The 21315-nt window shown below is 34.9% G+C and overlaps 2 long non-coding RNA genes across 2 annotated transcripts in view; both read left to right on the forward strand.

Annotated features, from left to right (window-relative positions):
- LOC145969325 (uncharacterized) overlaps positions 1-21315 on the forward strand; it is a 253025-nt gene that overhangs the window by 37883 nt on the left and 193827 nt on the right. The window lies entirely within an intron of this gene.
- LOC145968840 (uncharacterized) lies at positions 3627-6509 on the forward strand. The gene is made up of 5 exons (XR_014437881.1): positions 3627-3802; positions 4096-4346; positions 4492-4725; positions 5458-5665; positions 6183-6509. It is a non-coding gene; the product is annotated as an uncharacterized LOC145968840 (long non-coding RNA).

Below are 21315 nucleotides of genomic sequence, written 5' to 3' on the forward strand. Positions count from 1 at the left end.
CCCTTACCCCTCCTTTACTATCCCGCGTCGGCAGTATATCCAACCTCGACCCACCCTCGTCTTTCATCTTGCAGGTCGGCTGCTACTCGATCGTGGCAAGCGCTTGATTTCGATAGAAAGCGCTCGGTAGAAGCCAGACACAGAGACTGATTTTGACATCTCGAAAGATAATGGTAGCATTCGCTTTGATCGCGAATAAAGTCATGGGGCGGTTGAAATTGTCTCGATCGTCTTTGTAGCTTTGAATTGATGAGATTGTTGCATTTTTGGATGTTTGAGGATGTATGTTTCTAAATTTTTATCATTTTTGCATTTGTGTGTACTTTCTTAAGTTTTACTTTCTTGAATATCAAAAGTTTTAGATTTATAAAGCTTAATAATTTTTAACATAGATATATTTATATTTTATTTGTATATTTTCAATCTTTATGCATTTCTAAATTATTGAATTCTAATTATATATCAAATGAAATTAAATCAATTTATAGAATTAGAGAAATCTTTTAATAAAAATATATGATAAATATATATGAGAAAATTTAATAAGAAGAATAACAAAATTTTTATTAATTGAACTCTAGAATATTATAAAATATTATAATCAATAATATGTAATTAAATCTTTATTAAAGAAAAATATGTTATGTTTTTAAAAATTCTGTAGATGAAAAAATAACAATAAGCCTAGAGCGTCATGCGTTATAAGAAACAATCAATTTCATCGGAGAATGGGGAGTCGTGTAAACGCGACGAAAAACGCTCATACGGTGCTTCATGGCGCGGAAGAATTCGATGGAAATGTTAAGTGGAACATGCTTGCTTGAACGCACCGGCGAAACGGGGGTGGAAGAAAATGACCGAAGAGCAACAGAGAGATGCTCGGTAAATCGAGATAGACGGGCGACGTCTCTCCACTTCCTCGAGAAATCTCTCGCATCTCCCGTTTGGCTTCACCCTAATCGACCCTTGGACCCTCTGGAATTCGATCCAATCCATTTCCGGGGGGTAGTTTCGCGTTCGGTACACCTGATCTCGACCGACGAATCGCTCTCGATCTCGCGATGCAACGATCATTATTTAGACGCCGCAGTGTCATTGTTTAAGGACCATTTCGCGAACTGCGAGATAACTCTTCGCTTCCCTAACAAATAGCTTGGATCGACACTGAAGGAGTCGCATGCTATTTTTATTAAAATGTCAATTGAAAACAAAGATTTATCTTATTCTTCAAGTCATTTATTTAAACAGAATGGTACAAATGGTACAAAGTTATTTTTAAAGAATAAGTTATTTACTGATAATTGTATCGTTGTTTTATCAATTTCATTAAAGTAAAAGTACGTCTTAATTTTTTTTTAAACTTTTATTATTGAATACAAATTCGGATATTTTATGTACTTGACGTTTTTAATAATGCAAAACTATATATTATAATAATTTTATTTAATGAAAATAATGAAATAATGACTTCTTTTTTGCGAACAGATTATTTATCAAATATATTTCTTGCATGACAAGGGATATTTCGCCGCTCGCAATAAGCAGCAAACAATTCCCTGAGTCATTCACGTCCACTATCTAATCAATGACTCGTCCGTTACGCGTTTATGATGCTGGGAATGATGCATGAGCGTGCATTCGATTGATACAACGAACGCATCGCGATTCCCTTGGGTGTTCTATCGCGTCGACGTCTAGCGTCGGTTTCGAAACAGCGCTATAACTGATGGACCTTTTATTTAATTACGCGTCGCGTACGCATCTGCGTATTTCCTTCTCTCTTCTTCGTCTTCCCGTCGAGTCGTACATTCGAAACTACTAGCACCATGGGTATTCACCCTCTTTCTCCTTATAGATGATGTTGCAATCATACATGAGAGGCATAATTGCAACAGTTCTAAAGTTTCTCGTGAAAGCGTGTAAAATCTAACGAGATAATAGAGATGATTAAGACACAGCAATTTAAATAAAAATAATTTTTAATTCTGCTACGACAAAACTTCTGGAATTTATTTATTTAATTAATTCATTTTCTGAAGACAAATATTTCACTTATATTTAATAACTGAGTATAATTTATATTTTTTACTCTGCTATTCAACTCGTTTCGATGTTAATAATTTTATTTTTAATCTTGTTATCATTAAAAACAAGGAAAGAGTTATTACAAGATTATTTCGAGTTAAACAGCTGATTCCTTTTTTACCGAGCATAAATAATCTTATTGTAAAGCTTTCCTGAATAGCGTTGACTATAAAAATAAAAACTTTTCTAGGGCATTTGAGATTTCTGATAAATATTTTATGCTTTTCAACAGTCTCTCTTTAATAAAAAAAGGAAATCCTGTTTAATAAAACGTACAATAATTCTGTCGGGAAACAGAATCGTGCTAAGTCAATATATGATTGAAACTATATGATCAACGATCGACACGCAAGGTCGATCAGACCGTACGAGCAATAGGGATGGGAAGAGACTACATCGGCAAGGTTTGACAAATCGGATACACCACAGACCATGAAATTTAATTTCATAAATGACAATCTGGGATACACACGGTGCGTGTTTGTTCATATCCTTGCATGTACAAACATCGGTGGTAACGTAATACGTATTTACGCACCCTCTCTGTGCAATAACCCTCTCTGCCGTGAATCCGATCGCGAATCGGCGTTGTGTTTCCTCGTGATAGCATCGCGATACAACACTCTTCCACAATAATTCCTCACGTTCGGCAATCATCTAATGGACGCGAGTCAATCGCGATCAGCGGCAAGATTTTTTCTGTCGGTCATGCGCCGCAAGCGAACAAGGGATGATGGTCATGCGTGCTATCGAATAAAGCGAATTCTTTTACATTCGAGAGACTCCCACAAATGAAGCCCAAATTTGGTCACGATTTGTTCAGGGAGAAGCGATTGTGACGTAAGTATATAAAGAGGGATGTCTGAAAAGATAGGAATTGATAGGGGAAAGTATTCTTTGATGCAAGATATTTTTTATATTATTGTGTATTTATAAATGATATGGTTATGATTTTATATTATAAATAAAAATATTTTGTAATAAATCCAACTTTATATAAATTTATATAAATATTTAAATTAAAAAATACATAAGACACACATAATACAAAAAAATCTTCATTTATAAAAGAATTCTTTCTGAAGTAAGATTACATTATTAGAATGCAACATATACTTTGCATTTTGTAACTTTTGAAAAACCTATCATATTAGTAGATTGATCTGAATATCATGTAGTGGTAAAAAATTAACTTAATTAATTACGAGCATCTTATAATTTTTCAACAGCGACGAAGCAATAGAATTTGTGACAATTTTTACGGTGCGAGGCCGAATCCAAACTCGACACAAAGCTTGGTCGTTTGATTTATAGATAAAAATGATAGCACGACGTGGTTGGCATGCGTGCACCTTTTTTTTACAACACAGATCCGATTGGAGAGTGGGAAAACACGGTGCGTAATTCGCGTGTGCGATCAGATTTATTTACGGCGGGATAAAAATGTCGGGCGATATTGTAATTTCGTTGGCGGCGCGATTTGTAATAACAAATAATTGAAACGCGTCAGTTCCGTGCTGTGTTTATTCGCATGACAGTGGGGCGATTTCGTGATTGATCGACGCGACGGAAAGTACCACACGTAATGGTATCGATGGATTAACGTCTTCTCGCCGGAGTTACGAGCCATCAGAGGTGCTTTAGAGATTCTCACAATGCTCTGCTAAAAATAGAACGTTGAATAAGCCGCCGCATCGAAAGCTTTAATATTACGAAGGTTCGTTTTAATGGTGTTATTCGCCACGTTATATTTTCTCATATATCGAGAGATAAACTTTCATTCTTGCACGTACTATTCGCTTTTATTTAAACGTAAATTTTTTTCTTAAATAATCACCTAGAAATATCGAAAAATCTTTACGGTAAATTTTAATAACTTGTATTATAAAAAATATAAAAGCAATAATTCTTTGAAATTTGAGCTCTAAATTCACGTTGTTACGGTCTCGAGGTAAATATAAGCCATCATAATTCATGCGTGCTCATCTACGAAATCCTAACACATTTAAGAAACCCTTCACACGGTCAGTAAAGTCCTGACAAACGCTCTCGGCGACACTATCGTGCACGTCAATCTGGCCACACCGGCCACTTCCATTTCGTCGCGGTTGCAGAACCAGTTCAGAACCCATACGCCGACGACCTCGAAATTTCACGCTTGTTATAAACAATTTAGAGCTGCGATAAAAAAAGCTCATTTTTCAAACAAATGGAGAATTGCGATTTTGCGACGTTTGATCCGCCGATAAAGAAGTGAAAGAGTAAAAAATTGCATGAATTAGCATTTTTATCATTTTTATATTCTTCTTCGCATTTCTTGTGTCATAATGGAAATTATTAAGGTTTTTTATGTTTAAAAAATATTGCATTCTTGATTTAATAAATAAAGGATTTTATTACCTCTAGGATCTTAAAGCCTATTAATTTTCAATATATCAAATACGAGGATTTTGTCAAAAACGAAGAGTTTTCTTATTAAAATGAATCAAATCTGTGGCTGAGCGACTGCTCGTGCGAATTATAAAAATCAAGATAGTAATTTCACAATCTGCGTGGATCATCCGGATAAACGGGATAATCATTATTTACAAGGGGATGCGCAAAAAATGACGCTTCCTTAATCCGAGTATATTGTCCTGAGTAAGTCCTCGAGGACACTGTTGCAATTGTGGTTGTTTCGTATGATCGAAATTTTGGATCATTGAGAGAATAATGATTGTGGCTTCCGAAGTTAATCTGAGTTAAATTGACGACAACAAAGCATCGTCGATTAATTCACAGTTTATTTAGGAAGACAGAAATTATTAATTTAATAAAATCGAAAATAACACTTAAATGTTAAATTTATTATTATTAAATTTATGATTTAAATTAATATTGTACTAATAATGTATAATTTATTTATGGTTTTGTTTACATGGGATAAAATTGCTTTGTAAATAAAATTTTTAATTAAATATTGTAGATTCTTTAATTTTTAATTAAATATTGCAAACGTCATCTTATAGAGATGTATAAAAATACAAATTTTCATAATTTTAATGTTTTCAAACTAAAATGCACATTCAAATGTTAAAAAGAATTAATTATTTATATATTGTAATTTTCATATGGAATAATTATTTCACAAAAGAATATGATATAATAAACTGACATGTTGAAAATTAATACTTTACTTTTGACATAAATTATATATTTTCAAAAAGTTACATTCTAAATTTATTAATAAATTTAAACATTTAATTTGCGTGACTAAACATTTGTATTCTGTGCTTTTATTTTAATTACAACTTTGATTTTTCATGCTTGTCAATCATATTTTTTAGCATGATATAAGAAATTGTTTAGTTTGTTATCGCCATATTTGCACAGAACCATGGAGTCTATCTAGGGGCGCTGGAGAAAATATCGAAGTCCGAGGAGAAGAGGGAGGCGGGGAAGTCCGAGATGCCCGCAGGGCTGTTATTTTACTGGAAAGCATCATATCTAGAGATCTTTGAGAGCGCCATGGCAACTGTTATGGTCACCCTACCAAAACCTTGCAATAATATTTATGGGCACGGACCTACATATTAGACAAGTAAATTGTTTTTCTTCGTCTATACGAAATACACTGTTTTGCTCCAAATGTAAAGAATTCGTCCATGTGTATAAACGTAAATTCACCATTATCTCTTATACCCAAAGACATAAAAAATATTAATCATGTTAGCAAAATAGGAAAAGGAAATAGGTCAAGAAGAAAATACGTATAAAATATTTATCTTTATAAAAATTTGTTTCTTTCTCTTTATTATATTTTTAGAAAGATGTTTTAAATTAATTTTAAAGTAATTTTAAAAGACGTTTATATATAATTATTATTAGTCTACCCTTAATTTTTTATTTAACGAAGGGAAATATATAAATTTGTTCACAATTGGAAATTTTACATCTACTTCATTTTTTTTGTCAGTTATTTACGCTATACTTTTTTCGATGAAACACATCAATTGTGAAAAAAAATTATTGTGTTATTTATATCCTATTACAACAGAAGTACTATTTTCTACCGTGCAATAATTCTCCAATATCTACACGATCCTTTTTCGATACAGCTACTTGTATGGCAATATTAATTACGATCCAAATGGGAACTGCAACGTAAGGGTGTAAGTGGATTCGATATAAAAGCGCAAAAGGGGGAAACAAAGGGATCGGAGTGTGCTGCAGTACGAACATAAAAATCTATCACCAGACCCTTCTACAGAAGAACATAGAAGAAATAAAATATTGAACACAAGACCGATCTTTATAAGAAATCTAACTAAAAAAGAGAGAAAGAGATCCAATATTATTCCGAAATTTTCAGAATTAATTGTTCTTGCATAAACGACAAAAATTAAGAAATATTTAAAAAAACTAAACCAAACTTTATATAAAATGACTAGTAAAAGTATTTTTTTTATAAATTTTTATAAATGTTAACGTGTTATTTAACACCATTCATATTATTTTATTATCATGTTATTTTATTTTGTTTTATTTATAAAAACAAACAAAAATTTCTGAATATATTCTATTAATAATTTAATAATAAAATAATAATGGAAGTAATATACAAAAAGTATATCGATATAATTATGAAAAGAATTAAAAAGAAAATGGCATAAGAGTCAACGCGCGATAGTTGGAGCGCAGAGAAGCAACAACACTTCTTTCTTTTTTCAATATTAGTTTATTAAAAAACACATTATAATAACAAAAAAACGAACGTTTCGGATCATCTTTTGATCCTTCTTCAGCGCGATGTTAACAATTTATATTACAGATAGTGACGCGTTACATTAAATGAATTTGTTCTCGACGCGTAGATGACGCTTTTTTAGCGTTAACGTTTAAATTGTTAACATCGCGCTGAAGAAGGATCAAAAGATGATCCGAAACGTTCGTTTTTTTATTATTATAATGTGTTTTTTAATAAACTAATATTGAAAAAAGAAAGAAGTGTTGTTGCTTCTCTGCGCTCCAACTATCGCGCGTTGACTCTTATGCCATTTTCTTTTTAATTTTTTGATTACTTGAGCCAAATCTCTAATTATTAAATATAATTATGATTTGGCAGAATTTAAAGAACGAAAAAAAAATTATAAATTAATAAAATTCACTAAATCTCAGAACTTTCGAATGTATTTTATCTCATGATTTAATCGTCTTCGATCATCATTCTTGCACATCCCCCTTCATTTCAATCTTTACCGCTCAACGCTACTTACATAATATCTTTAATCAAAACTTGAGCGAAAGACGGAAACAAAAGGTCTCGATGATTTCGGCGTCGCACCATCGTCCGAACGTAAAAATCCATCAACAGCCCTTCTCTCGTAGCTAGAGAAGGAAGAGGGGAAGTATGAGAGGCAGCCGCGGGCGAGACGGCGACCCTCTTTTCATCCCCTTTTCTAGCCCCTCATGCCCCGTCCGCAACAAGCGGTATTGACGAAATTGATTGCGGAGGGTGTATAAGCAAGCGCGGTCCCACGTGGGGTAGTAGCCCGCGCGGGGGTGGGGATGGCATGCTCTACTCACTCCCTGCCCATCCGCTCCTTCTCTTGCCGCTAAAACGCAAAGGGGTGAGAAAACATTGTTACTAGCAGTTACTCTTGCGCGAGTCCCGACCACCTTTTCAACTTCCCCCGTCTCCGGATTTCTCAACCCCCGCTCCTGTAGCCGTCGCCTTCGAACCCACCCTCGCGATCCACCCGCACGTGTTACGCAGCCTCGAGGGATGAACGGGAGAATTGAACGGATGTAGAAAAACGAAAAGAGAGAAAGAGAGAGGTGATGGAGGACGTGGCTGAAGCCTCAAGGGTTCCGCGTCGCGAGGCAGACAGCTCCGTTCTTTCATTTCATCTCCCCGCACCTCCATTCGAACGGGGATGCACTCCTCGTCGATGCGGTTTAACTTTTCGATGTGAAATATCAACGAATACCTTGAGGGGAGAAGCGCTCGTTATTTTCTAAAAATATATTTTTTTTCGTTAGCGCGCTATTTGCTTTTCAATATTTATAGTCGATTTTTGTAGATTTTTATTACTCGGTTTTCTGGCTTTCGCTACATTTTAAAATTATTTTTAGTTGTTTAGTTTTTCCCGTAAACAATTATATTATATTATCTAATCAAACAGATAATAAATATCTAAATAATGTCGTATGAATAAAACGAACGGATATATTTCAGCCATTTTTGAAGTATTTTTTATAGCTCAATGAAGTTGAATGCCCATTTGAAAAATCAATATCTAAACTGAACCGAGTTCTAATGATGTCAATCGTCGTCGCGAGAAGATCTGACGAAGAGTCGTCGCGTTCCATTTAGTGGAGGAAAGAGACACGTCTCGAAGGGGATATTTTCGAATCCAACGGACGTCACCTCATTACGCTTTAATCGTTCCTCGGAGAGGAGTGGCGTAACGACAGAGACGAATTCGCGTTGCTTTCTGTAATTACAATCTGCATTATTTAATCCTACCGGGCAAGTTTGTGAAATATTGCCGCACTGAGTCTGCTGTCTCTCTCTTTCTCTCTCACTGTCTATTCCTTTCCTGCGCTCTCTTTCATCCTTTCCTTGCAATCGCCGTCGTCTGTCAACCCATAAATCCGCCTTCGCCGTTTGTCCTCAAAACAGAGTAGGGAAAACTATGGTGAGCGTGAATCCAGTTTGACAGTAACGTGAAAGCTTCCAGAGACTAAAACCCAGGTCGCGGATATTGACATTTCATTAAACGGGATTCCTGGGTCGCGTGCATACACGCGTCTTGTTACGAGCGGTTCGCCAAATGAAATCGGGGCTTGTCAAAATTTAAGCCATACGCAGTTCAAAAACGGTAATCTCCTTTTCTTGCACTGAAATTCTTCAGAGCATTTTTCTGTGATTTTAACTATTATTTTAATTACATTATACAATAAAATTACAATAAAATTACAATAAAACAAGTGCTCGATTTGTTCATGTAATAAAAAATAGCATTGAGAGAGAAAAAACTTGAAACAATAAGGAGAAAAACTTGATCAGATTGTCTTATATTTCTCTATAATCTTATATTTCTGTATTATATGAATTTATTAGCATTTCACATATGAGTAAATTAATATTTTGATATTAACCAGAAGAAATTGTAAAATAATTTCCTCGTAAAACTTTCCACTTTCCACTTTCGATGTAGAAACTGATGGGATGTCTATTCATAAATATAAAAACATATCGCAATAATTTATAAAAATACTTTTTAATATTATCAATTTATAATAATGTCATCGCTGAAATCCATTTAAGTGGCTTTCACGTTCAATTCTCGTCGCAAGTCTTGCTTGCAATTTATATCTTCACATACAAGTAGCACAAATGTTCGCTGTTAAATCTCCGTAGATAGTCTTCAATGCTGCAGTCGCATGCGATCAATAAAGGTACTTCCACGAGACGGAGATGTTCGTTCAACTTTCCTTGCGCTAAGTTAGTTTCGAGAGCTGCTTAGCATCCGTTTACCCATCGAATTTTTCACGACGAGCGTGGGCGGACTCCATAGATCACTAGCCATAAATATGAGAATGGCTGTGAAAGAAAAAGAGATAGGGAGAAAGAGAAAGAGAGAGGGAGAAAGAGAAAGAGAGAGAAAGCAAAAAAGTGAGCAGTCCTTCTTTAATGTAGTGCCCACTTCCGAAACCCATAACCTCCGATCCTGCTGCAGAAATATTGCGAGAAAAATGCGCGCCAGGGGCGGCTGGCTTCGCGGAAAAGCCTCGGAATATAATATGTAACAGAGTATCGCAGGCAATACGTTATCTCGAAACGCAATGTGATAATAAAAGAAATAGATATGCGCTGCGAATAAAATTCGTGACTTGATCGAGGGGAGCAGCGTAATTGCTTTTAACCCTCGAATAGAGATATCGGAACAATGATACTTGAATAAATATGCGGAAATCTTTTAACATAAAAATTCAGAGCAAAATAAACGTACCAGCAAAATATTGTGATATTGTAATTTAATAATATATTAAGATAGAGAGAAAATAAAGCATAGCAACGGGAAAACAAGATAAAAATAGCAAAATGCATTCCAAGATAATAAAAGCAATACAATTTATATTTAATTTTATTCTTTATTTTGTCCTATTTATTTTTCAACGATACATTTAACAATTAATTAAATATATCGTTTATTGTTGAATTTTTGAGACAAATTAATTTTCCATAAAAATCTCTCTTTTTTGCTATCTTTAAAATAAATCGTTATTTAAAAGTCAGTAATGTAAATAAAATTTATTGTTTTGTTTTTGATGCTCTGTAATATATTTATAACTTGTTTTCTTATATTCTTACATATTAATATTCGAATATCAATTTCTGGCTGAATCGTTACTTTTATTTATGTATGTTCTGGATTAAATTCCCATATATAGATATCTTTAGATACAGAATAATTGCTATAAATAGCATTATATTGATATAAAATAAATTCAAACAATATATCATTTGCAGACATTGGTTAAACAGGTTAAACAGGACCAAATTTGTGGATATAATCAATGGAATTTCAGCTGGCCCGTATTAATTCGGCCGAAAGAAAGATCCATTTTTCAAAACTTGTCTGCCACGACGCGATCGTATAACCGATCATTTTCTGCTCTGACTTATATATTGGATATTGTACAACGGAAATTTAATGGATCATTGGCATTGGTGACCTAATTGTGCGAATACAGACGATTAAACGTCAGAAAAATGTGATTTTACGGTAATTGAGGGCGCATTTGCGAACACGACCTATCAGCCGTCCATTGTGTATTTAATTTCTCGAATGCACATTTATAACGTGATTCGCTAAAATACACAATAATGAAATCCGAAAAAGTCACGAATGGTCTACAATCATCGCTATGCAATAATACCTGCGAAAAACGCTTTCTCATCTATTGTCGCGCTAATGTATCATCATCTTTTGTGAAAGTATCAATCAGAGATATTAGCCTGAAATAGCTCTCGCTCCTTTCGCCGCAAGTGTTAACGTCACCTCACAATTTTCATCGCGACGAAGTATCCCGTGTACATTACTGTCTGTAAGTATAAAGTATAAACCGGCTGCGACGTTGATAAATGTGTTTGACTAGCCCAATGAGCTTTACAGCTTGCCCGCACGGACAAAAGCTTTCGAAATACGCGCAGCATAAATACCGAAAGGAGGACAGCAGGAACTTTCGGGGCGGGGGGAGAGGAGGGGGGGAAGGAAAGGAAGCTTAAAGCTTTCTCTCTCCGGAGACGCGCCGAGCGAGTTTCAAGTTTTAATACTGTACAAACACACGTATACAACAGCGAATCTTGGGTATTGGAAGACGGCCACCTTCCAGACGAATTCTCAAGGGCTTCCTCGGCAGCATAGCGACAACAACTTAAGCATCGAAATTGCCGTTCTCCTTCTTTCGAACACCCGTTACCACCGTTGCATTATCGTTACTCGCTCTCGAAAAAGTTTCTCGGGCCGAAGAACGGCTTATAAACCGACCCGCGTACCGATACTCGCATTATGGCGAATTGCACGATTCAAATGGTGCTCAATATAAAGAGGAGTTTAAAAGTACTTAAGAGAGTCGAAAGTCGCGCCAAGTCGATTGATAAGAAAGGAGCGCGGTCTGTCCTTTTGTTGTTTCCGGAGGAAAACATTTTAAGTTTGCACGATCCAGTATGTGTAATAAATATACGGAGAAATAAAGAAATTAGATTGCAGCAACAATCCTACTAGATGAGAAAATATTGTCAAATAAGAAATTGAAGTATTAAGATATAATTTCGGCAAATAAAAAATAAATATTAAACTAACATCTCGTATATCAAAAATCAAGGAATTACAGCGAAAATAATAATTTAAAAAATATAGAAAATATGTAAATAGTCTACCATCATTTTATTACACAAAATTATTAATATTATTAAAAATGTACATTATTTAAAAAGAATGGAAAACATGATAAATATTAAAAATTTACGAATCTATTGTAATATAAGATAAATCTTACAATTTTTTATCATATATAAGAGCCACATAAAGTAGTCGAGAATAAGTTGGCCTACCAATTTCTTGACGCGATCATAGATAGCAATCATTCGTCTTCGAAGTTAAAACGAGACTGGGAAGACGATTCGTCGGGGTCGTCGAAAAAGAAGGCCATAAGCGTCGTCCGAGAGGAGAAAAGTTCGCTCACTCTGCTCTCCTCTCGCTCTCCGGCCGAGTCCATAAATTCTAGCAATTTCAGGAGTGCTCCGGCCTTGGCGGCGGTGGCGGGAATAATAACGTGACGACGGAGGGCCCAATTGTCCCCTAATGCCGCGAAGTTTCCATTCAGAGCGTCTTTTTGTGCGTTACCGGAGCGGCGGGAGCGAGAGACGTATCTTGCCTCGGTGGCGGCTGAGAAACCAACCTCGCAATTCAGCCACAGAGCAATGTAGGAGGATTGCCAACTCTGCCATATGATAATGGACTCACGATAGAATGCTTATACTCGATGTTATGTACTGTCTACGTATTAGATGTACATATCCTTGTTCACCGCCATAATTGAAATCGATCCCGCTTTCGAATTAGGAACAGAATAGGAGACGGAATTTTAATTTTATCTTTCTATAAAATATTGTACCTGCTTCGATTCTAAATTCAATTAAACTTTTTTAAAAAAGTAATGCAATTTATTATATACAAAACAACAATATTTATTATGCAATTTTTAACGAACGCAATAAAGTTTTTTTATAAAATTTTATTTAAAAAGATTTATTTCATATATCATGGAATTTATTTAAAAAAATATTTATAGGAATTTATTTAATAATTAATTTTTTCATTGTATTTCTCTCTGTCAAATTATTGACTTTAATAATAATTAAATAACATACGTTATAAAATAAATATTGTTTTAATTCGAAATATTGCTACTTTTATAATAATAAACTCCAATATAATAATATTTAATTATAATATAATTAATTTGTATATTCCTGTTGCTAAATTTATAATAACATAACAATCGAATGAATAAAAAGGTACTTGGGGCATTGTGATCGATATAATTAACGCAGAATTGGAACGAATTTGACAAGGCAATTAAAATTCTATTAAATCATTAGAGATTACTGTTTAAATATACATACGATAGATGTGACAAATTTAATGCTAATAAATTTTGAACATCTCGTATCGTACGATTATTTGTGAGATTCAGTGGTGGCAACTCAAACATTTGTTGGAAACTAGAAATTGTAATTTCAATATATGTGTATGTGTACTTATACATGTGTATACATAATTTATTCACTATCATAAAATATTACTTGCGTAAAATCATTGCATTAACATATGATTAATGAAAAAAAGAGACTACAACTTTTTTAAAACAAATCCAGTTTTTACAATCGTCTGTCACCGCATGTGTTTCACAACAACTACTGTGCAACTACGAGTACTGTGCAAAACTGTCAAACGAATAATGGATTTTTATTTCGATGCTTGATAAAGCGGGATTCGAGCGAAATGTTGTATGTTTATCGAAATGAAACAAGTGCTTTATCACAAGTACAAACTGTTAAAAATCTATGAACAACCTTGTCACTATATTATAGCTATATTATGGGGCATAATTTTCGCAAGCAACTGACCAATTGTTTCCCTTTGATAATCTGATAATTATCGATTTCGGCATTTATTAAATTTATTATTACTGTTAGATGCGCGAAAAAAGCAATGGTAGCAAAATAAAATAAAAGTAGTGTTCTGCGAGATTTTCTAGCGTCGTTTTTCGATTTAAATGCTAATGGAAAATTTACACAAAAAAGCACGACAATAGGGCGATTAACGGGAAGTTTATAGTCTCGATAATTGTTTCACGATTATGCATTTCACGATGAGTATATACTAGGTGGAAATTATAATCTACCATTTGAAAATTCATCTATACACAAAATGCAAATTAGTAGCATCCAAATATTTTATTCAAATAATTTTTAATTCGTAATATTATTATATATCAATAATATTATATATGTCAATATATCAATAATATTATTATTAATATTATTATAATAATATTATTATATATCAATAATATTCAATTTTACGTATAAAATAGATATTAATAATAATATTAAATATTACATTGTATATATATATTTTTAGTTTCATTTTCATTTTTATCGAGTCCAATTGCAGTATAATCACATCTATTTAAGAAACTGAATAGATCGGCATGTCAAACGAAACTAATTCTCGGATATTACGTATAGTTCGACACATCACCCTCCTTTTCCTTGACAAACATACTTAATTAGAAAAGCGTTAACTGTAGACGACGGTAGCAGCGGCGATAGTTAATCAGCCAATAAAGTCGCACGATCTCTTCCAGGCTGACAGCAGCCAACAATAGGAAGATCCCGCGGGCGCCGATCGAGCCTAGAATAATGTATTTGATTTTGGTTTTCAAAGGCTGGCGCGCACACAAACGATCGCCCGTCCCACCCTTCGTGACCACGTAAACGGGGCCACGTGTCTAATTTAAACAGAGAACGCGTTTCTCCCGTCGTTCGTTCGCGCGCGCTACCGTTCGGCTTCGAGCTCGTCGATCCCGAAGCCGAGAGTGCGCCGAACCGTAAGGTATTGTCGTCAGCTTCAGAGGGTTGGCGACCACCCCTCTGGCTCGTTGCCTTCCCTAAACCCTCGCCCGACATCCCCGTCGGCCGGAGGGGCCGCGGATTATTTCGCCCAGTTTTCGAGCGGCCCATTAAAAGCCGGCTTGTTGGGGCGATAAACGCTGATTCGGCCCGGGAGCTTGATTCTCCTCTCGTTGCCGTTGTTCGCTCGTTCTACGATCCGTGTTCTCCTCGTTGACTCGCTCGCAAAAATTCCCAGTGGGAAATTCTTCCTCCCAGAAACCAGCAAATGCGATCGATGCTGGATGCAGGTGGTTTTGTTTAGCAATAGCTGAGTTAGATAATAGATTTTCTCGTTATTTTAGTTAACTTCGTTAATCGAAAACTTGCCAAATTTACTTACGAATAAATAAATACATCTAAATGATGAATATTTAATGTGTATTGAATATTTTAAGTTATTTAAGAAATTGTTTGTTTATATTGCAAAAATCTAAAAAACAGAGACATTTCTTCATAGCCATATATATGATAGATTCATTGACAGCAAGGCAATCTCTTTGGCACATCGCTCGTAGTCTACCATAATTGACGATCGTACTTTCTTTCAACAGCACGCCGTTCAGGGGGAGGGAAAGGCGGAAGGGGAAGCTCGTTCCTTTATTTTATCGAGTACTTCTATCTTTCCGCTTCAGCCGGATCGAACTCCGAGCTAACTCCTGTGATATACCGACATCGTCGGTTTCAACTTCGGAAAACAAATACTGTGAAAAAGAGCGACGTCGGGGGGGAGGGGGTACGAATGGCCACGAAAATTTATTTCAACCATCCAATTGTATTTTCCTAAGTGGAGGATCGCGCGCCGCCGATAGCTCATCCAGCGGCTTCTCTTATCTCCGGTTAACCGGGTGATGAATGTCGATCTTTTCTCCCACGATTCCTCGCGCTCATTCCTCGAACCCCTGAGAATAGAAGCGCGTTATATGTAGTAAGAACTGCGTAAGGAGCAACGGCGAATAAATCTACCGCGGGCGATCCCGCGAAGTCCGTCTTTGCCGCCCTTCACGCAGATCAGAAGGGATACATATAAAAGGTGGAAGCGAATGGAAAAGGCATCCCTCTCTGAATCACCTCGGGATACTCGTGATGGAAGCTTCTTCGAGATAGAAGGTTTCTATTCCGCGAGATCAATGCTTCTGGTATGTTGGCGATGCTATCGACTACTCTTTACATAGATCGCTATTAATAATATTTGATTTTCACATTTCAAAATTTTATCGTTTCAGAATACTATCAATATCTTAGAAATTGTGTTACGTCGATGTATATATTGTGTACATTTGGTGTTTTGAAATATCAAACATTCTTTATTATATACTCTGGAATTTTATATAAAACTTTACTCTTTTCGTGGTCTTTGTCTTTTGTCACAATATTTGCGATTTTTATAAAGTTTGTTACATTTGTCGTATTTGAAAATAATAAAATTTTATTATATTAATTTTCATTTTATATTTTCTTCTAATTAAAGATTGAATGTTATAATGCTTCATGTGATTGAAATTTTAAAATATCTCTATTAAAATTTTGTTGATAATAAAATTATAAGATATAATTTATATAAGTATACATATAATATGATAAATTAAAATATCTTATTGTAATTTCCCAAATGAATTATTATTCCAAATTTGGTTACTTTTATAATATATATCAGAACATGCGATTTTGATATATATTTATTATTTTCTATCTGCTATTGTGAGATATTTCATTCTATAGTTTATAAAATTCTATTGTTTTATCAATTATTTGTTTCTCTACATGGCTCCTTTCATATTTTAATATTCTGGTGCATTTTTTAGCCACAATATGTACGATTTCAACAATGTACTTCTATTTAAATACACCGCTGTATTTCTGCTGCTTTGTTATTTCGCGAATGTTTTCGTAAAATATTCGAGAACGCGTGAGGAACTTTAGAATGGAAAACAGTTTTAAGTAGAATGAATGTCAAAATTATCGGAGAGGAGCCAAGTATAATCCTCCTTGGCTACCGCGATAAGCTTGACATGGGGGAGTTTTGGAACTATCATTCTAAACCAGGTCATGATAGCAGTCTATTACCGCGCAGCTGAGACAGTTCTGGCACACTCTAGTTGTTTGCCACTATAAAGCCGCCATCCACTATGAATACAGCAGCCGACTGCCACGCAGATGCGAATAATACATCATGGATATTTGTGCCATAATTTTTCCGAGAGTTTGTAACAAACATACATCTCGTCCACTATGTCGGATGATTTAAAATATTAAAGGTTTTAATGTTGTAAATGCTTTTGTTTTGTGAATAAAACTAAAGTTCGAAAGTTTTAAATATCTTTCAGAGCTATTATGTTGATTTAGATATATCAATTTTATTAAGGAACTAGCAATAAATTTCTTATAAAAATGAGAAAATAATTAAAAGAAGAAATTAGGAAAAAATCGCTTTATGAGATTCAATATTTTAAAAAATCATTACTGAATATTTTGATTGAATACAAAGATCTAAATGAATTTCTTTTTCTATCAAATCATGTGTATTTTCTTCATTATATATTACATAATCTTAAACTGTAAGTTTAATTGTTTAAATATAGCGGCATAAAATGCACGAGAAAAAGTAAAAACTTGATTTATGCCGTAATTCGGTTATATTCACTCGTGTAGGATCATGGATATAGCAAAGAGAAAATCCCTTCTGGATCAGCGCGGTAGATAGAGGAGAGATTCTCCCAGTGGGCCTTCAGAATTCTTGAAAAAGGGGCTCACTGTCGATACTGTGCATAGAGGTTTTTTTCTGAATTTCTATTCTACCCTACAGCTACAGATATTCTGGAAAAGCGTATTGAAAACATTAATAACACTTGATAATCTCGTGACGCATAGTTGCGTGATCATCAATGACTTTATAATTTTTAATTCGATGGATGAATATGAATGATTAATATACAAAAAGTGTTTATAACAAATTATTATATAAAAATTATAAAAGAATTTTTTAAAGATACAATATCACATTTAATTTTATTCCTAATTTTTTTTATTGTAACTTGTATAAAACAAATAGTATTTATATTTAGGGAGGATAAATAACAATAATGTTTTTAGAAAAAAATATAAAATATATTTACAATACTAATAATACATACATCTTATAAATATAATTATGGCAACATTATATACGTATAAAAAATGTAAAGCTTTTTTAAAAATATGAATACTATTATTTTGCTTTATCAATAAAAAAATATCTCGTTAATAAATTATACACGTTTTCCAACGTAACAATTATTTAATTTTACTGTATCATCGTTGTCTAAAATAACTGTTGGTACGTCACATTGACACTAAAGTAGATAAGTCTGACACATATTTGACACTGATTGGCGCGCTTGTAATCGAGCAGGAAGAAAGGGAGAGTGGAACTTCTTAACGATTCGTCACACAGTTTTCCGAGGGCGTAAAAGGGACCGTACGTTCCGGTACATGCTCAGCAAATCCCTACGCAAGGGCTGCACTTGATCAAGCAGATCTCCAGGGAGTATCGATTGTCTGACAAAGGGGAAGAGGACATCAACTTGAGTCACTATGGTCCTATTCCTGCAGGACACGCGTGCCTCCGTTTCTGTCGGTCGTCGCTTCCCTTATTGCATCTTTTCTATCCGCAGCTCGGTTGGTGGCTCGTTTGCATCGATCGCTCTCGAGCAAACCGCCGGGTCCATTCCATGCGAATCGAGTTGCCACTACGAGCGATTGCTCCTCAAAGGCCATTTGCTCTTTTCCGGAACCGTTTAGATCTCTATTCTGCAATCTTAGCGAATCCGCTTGCAAAGGAATAAAACCTCATCAAAAAGAAGAATTGTAAGCGTGTCTGCTACCGAAAATTTTATGGCAATGAATAATTTTCCGCTGATAAACGTTGTCAAACGATTTAGAAAAAAATAAACTTTCTTTCGAGAAATGTAGTTAAATAAATATAAATCGAAGATATTTAACATCAAAATTTTATGTAGATAATGAAATTGAAATGTCTTTAAAAATTATTATCATAGAAAAAAATATTGAAATACAAGATGCATTAGGAATTACATTTGACAGAACGCAGAGTCAAATCTTCAGAGTTATTTAGAGAATTTTCTAGCGCTATATTTATATCGACTACAATCGATCTTATCGATTTATCGGTTTTGACAATAGTAAATATTTTCGTTCGTATCAGTAAAACGAACCGAAGACGGCGCCAGAACGGCGAACGGTATTCACGAGAAGGAAAAAGCGCTGCTAAGTACCGGCTAAAGGATTGTCAATACTCCTCTCGCCCTTTTCTGCACCATCTACCCTTCTGTCGACGGAAACGTAACTTCCTGGAGAAAGAAAGAGAAAACGAGGAAGGAAGAGGGGGGAAGAGCGAATTCCTCGTTTTTTCCTTTCCGTCGTGTCACTCTTCCCTCTACCTATCTATCGTCCTCCACCTTCTCGCCCATTTTCCTTACTCTGTCGTACTACCTCCCCTCTCGAGATTAATTATTCGACCTTCTTCTCGCATCATTACACGCCGACTGCAAATAATCAAGGAACCCGGTTCGGACTTTTTTCGAAAAGCGACCGTCACTTAGCGTTTCGCTTGCGCGATCCTCGAAGTAAGTCCTCGTTAAAACCGGGAGGAGAAATCGAAAGGCGGGTCACGAACTGAATTGAAATTGTCATGAGATTGAGATCTTGTAAACGAAGGGGATTAATAGAAAATTGTCTTGTATAAAATATTGATTGAACGAAATTTCATCAACGAAATGTGTCGACAATAAATATAACACTGACGAGTTAAATGAATGATCAAAAAGTTATTAAACTGCACTTTAATTAATTATATTTACTTTGTTAAATATAAATTAAATGGAATTATATTAGTTACATCGAAAAATACATATTTGAAATATATCTATATCAACAATAAAATCGATATCAACAATATCAATACATCAGAAAGTCAAAAATTAATTCTTCGCATGATTTTTTTTTACTTTCAAGCATACGATTTCTTTTGGATATTCTGAATACTTTTCACAAGTCGCGACTATACCCGATGGATGATCCAACCTGATCAGGGGTGAGTGGCAAAGGGGATGGGGGCCCCCGCGAATGCAGGCAGTGCCGTATGAATAATACATTGAGCCTCGCGCGTATCGGCGCGCAACGGGGGAAACTCGTACGTATATATCCGAGTCGGTTCTTGGCCTATTTTACAATTCCTTTGATATCCGGAACGCGCTCTGGTCTCCCTATATAACTGAACCGAATGCCGACGATCAACAAACGGACGGACGAAGCCATCTTTCGGTGCAATTTGCCGTGCGGTCTATTTTTGATTAGTCATCGCGGATTTCTTTATCGTAGTAACGGCGATAGCCGAATGGAATTGAATCGCGTTTTCTAAATCGAAATTTCGCTCACTGGCTTTCCTGTTACTGATTTTTCAAAAATCCAACAAAGGTTGGAAGCTATTGCTTTAGAATTTTGCAAGAAAGGCAACTTTCCAATCCGCTACTTTAAAGCTACTTTAAATCGGGTTGCCTCCGACAACGTAAAATCGATTTTCGATTTTAGAAGGCATAAAAATCTAGACGTAGACTACATATACATCATTTTTGCAGGACATTCTACGACGCTAATATTCCAAGAAAATTGTGTACAAAATTGAGAAACGTTCAAGTTGTCAATAATTTTACAGCGTTGAAAGACGATTATTCTACACAAATACCACGTAAACGAATGCAATCTACAGCGCAAGTTTGTCGGTGCATACGACAAAATCCGGAAGAATGACGGGAATTCTCGAGAGTTGCGTTACTGTAAGTCGGCTAAGGTGTTGTCGTCACTTTTTATCCTTCAGAATGAAGACGAATCTAAAGTGTTCTATTTAAATGCGCATTAATTGCATTAATTGCACGTATGTGTGCATGGCCATTCGCGAGAGGATTACACACTTGACGAGCAAAAAGACGTTGATTATACATTTTACATTTCATGACGTTGTTAATTAAATGCTCCATAAGAAAGATAAGCGTGACCGATATTATGGTAAATACAAATTTGCATCTTCTCAAGAAATAGTAGATGCAGAAAAATTGAGACAGTTATACAATGTCTTGAAATGAATCACACGTTTGTCTGTACATCTTGATCGTTACAGAAAAGAATTTTGATGCATTTTTTATGACCTAGAATATACCAAAGAAAAGTTGGTTGTCTCTCATTCCTACGAAAGCCATTTCCACGTTGGTCAACCGCGACATGTGTTGCACGCCACGCAAAAATTCACTACAACTTTATTTCCCGTCTATTAACAATTCATCGGATGAGAATAATTAACTATTTCTCGCTCTCGACAGCTATCGATCATTAAAACTAAAAGTTAATTAATCACGGAAGAGAAATAGCAAGACTAAATAAGTAATCTTTATAAATTGATGTTTCGCAGAAAACTTCTTAATAAGATATAAGGTTGAAAAGATAAA

Source organism: Camponotus vicinus, unplaced genomic scaffold (genome assembly GCF_025532165.1).
Source record: "Camponotus vicinus isolate PSW18456_S1 unplaced genomic scaffold, iyCamVici1.0 SCAF_3, whole genome shotgun sequence".
Lineage (NCBI taxonomy): Eukaryota > Metazoa > Arthropoda > Insecta > Hymenoptera > Formicidae > Camponotus > Camponotus vicinus.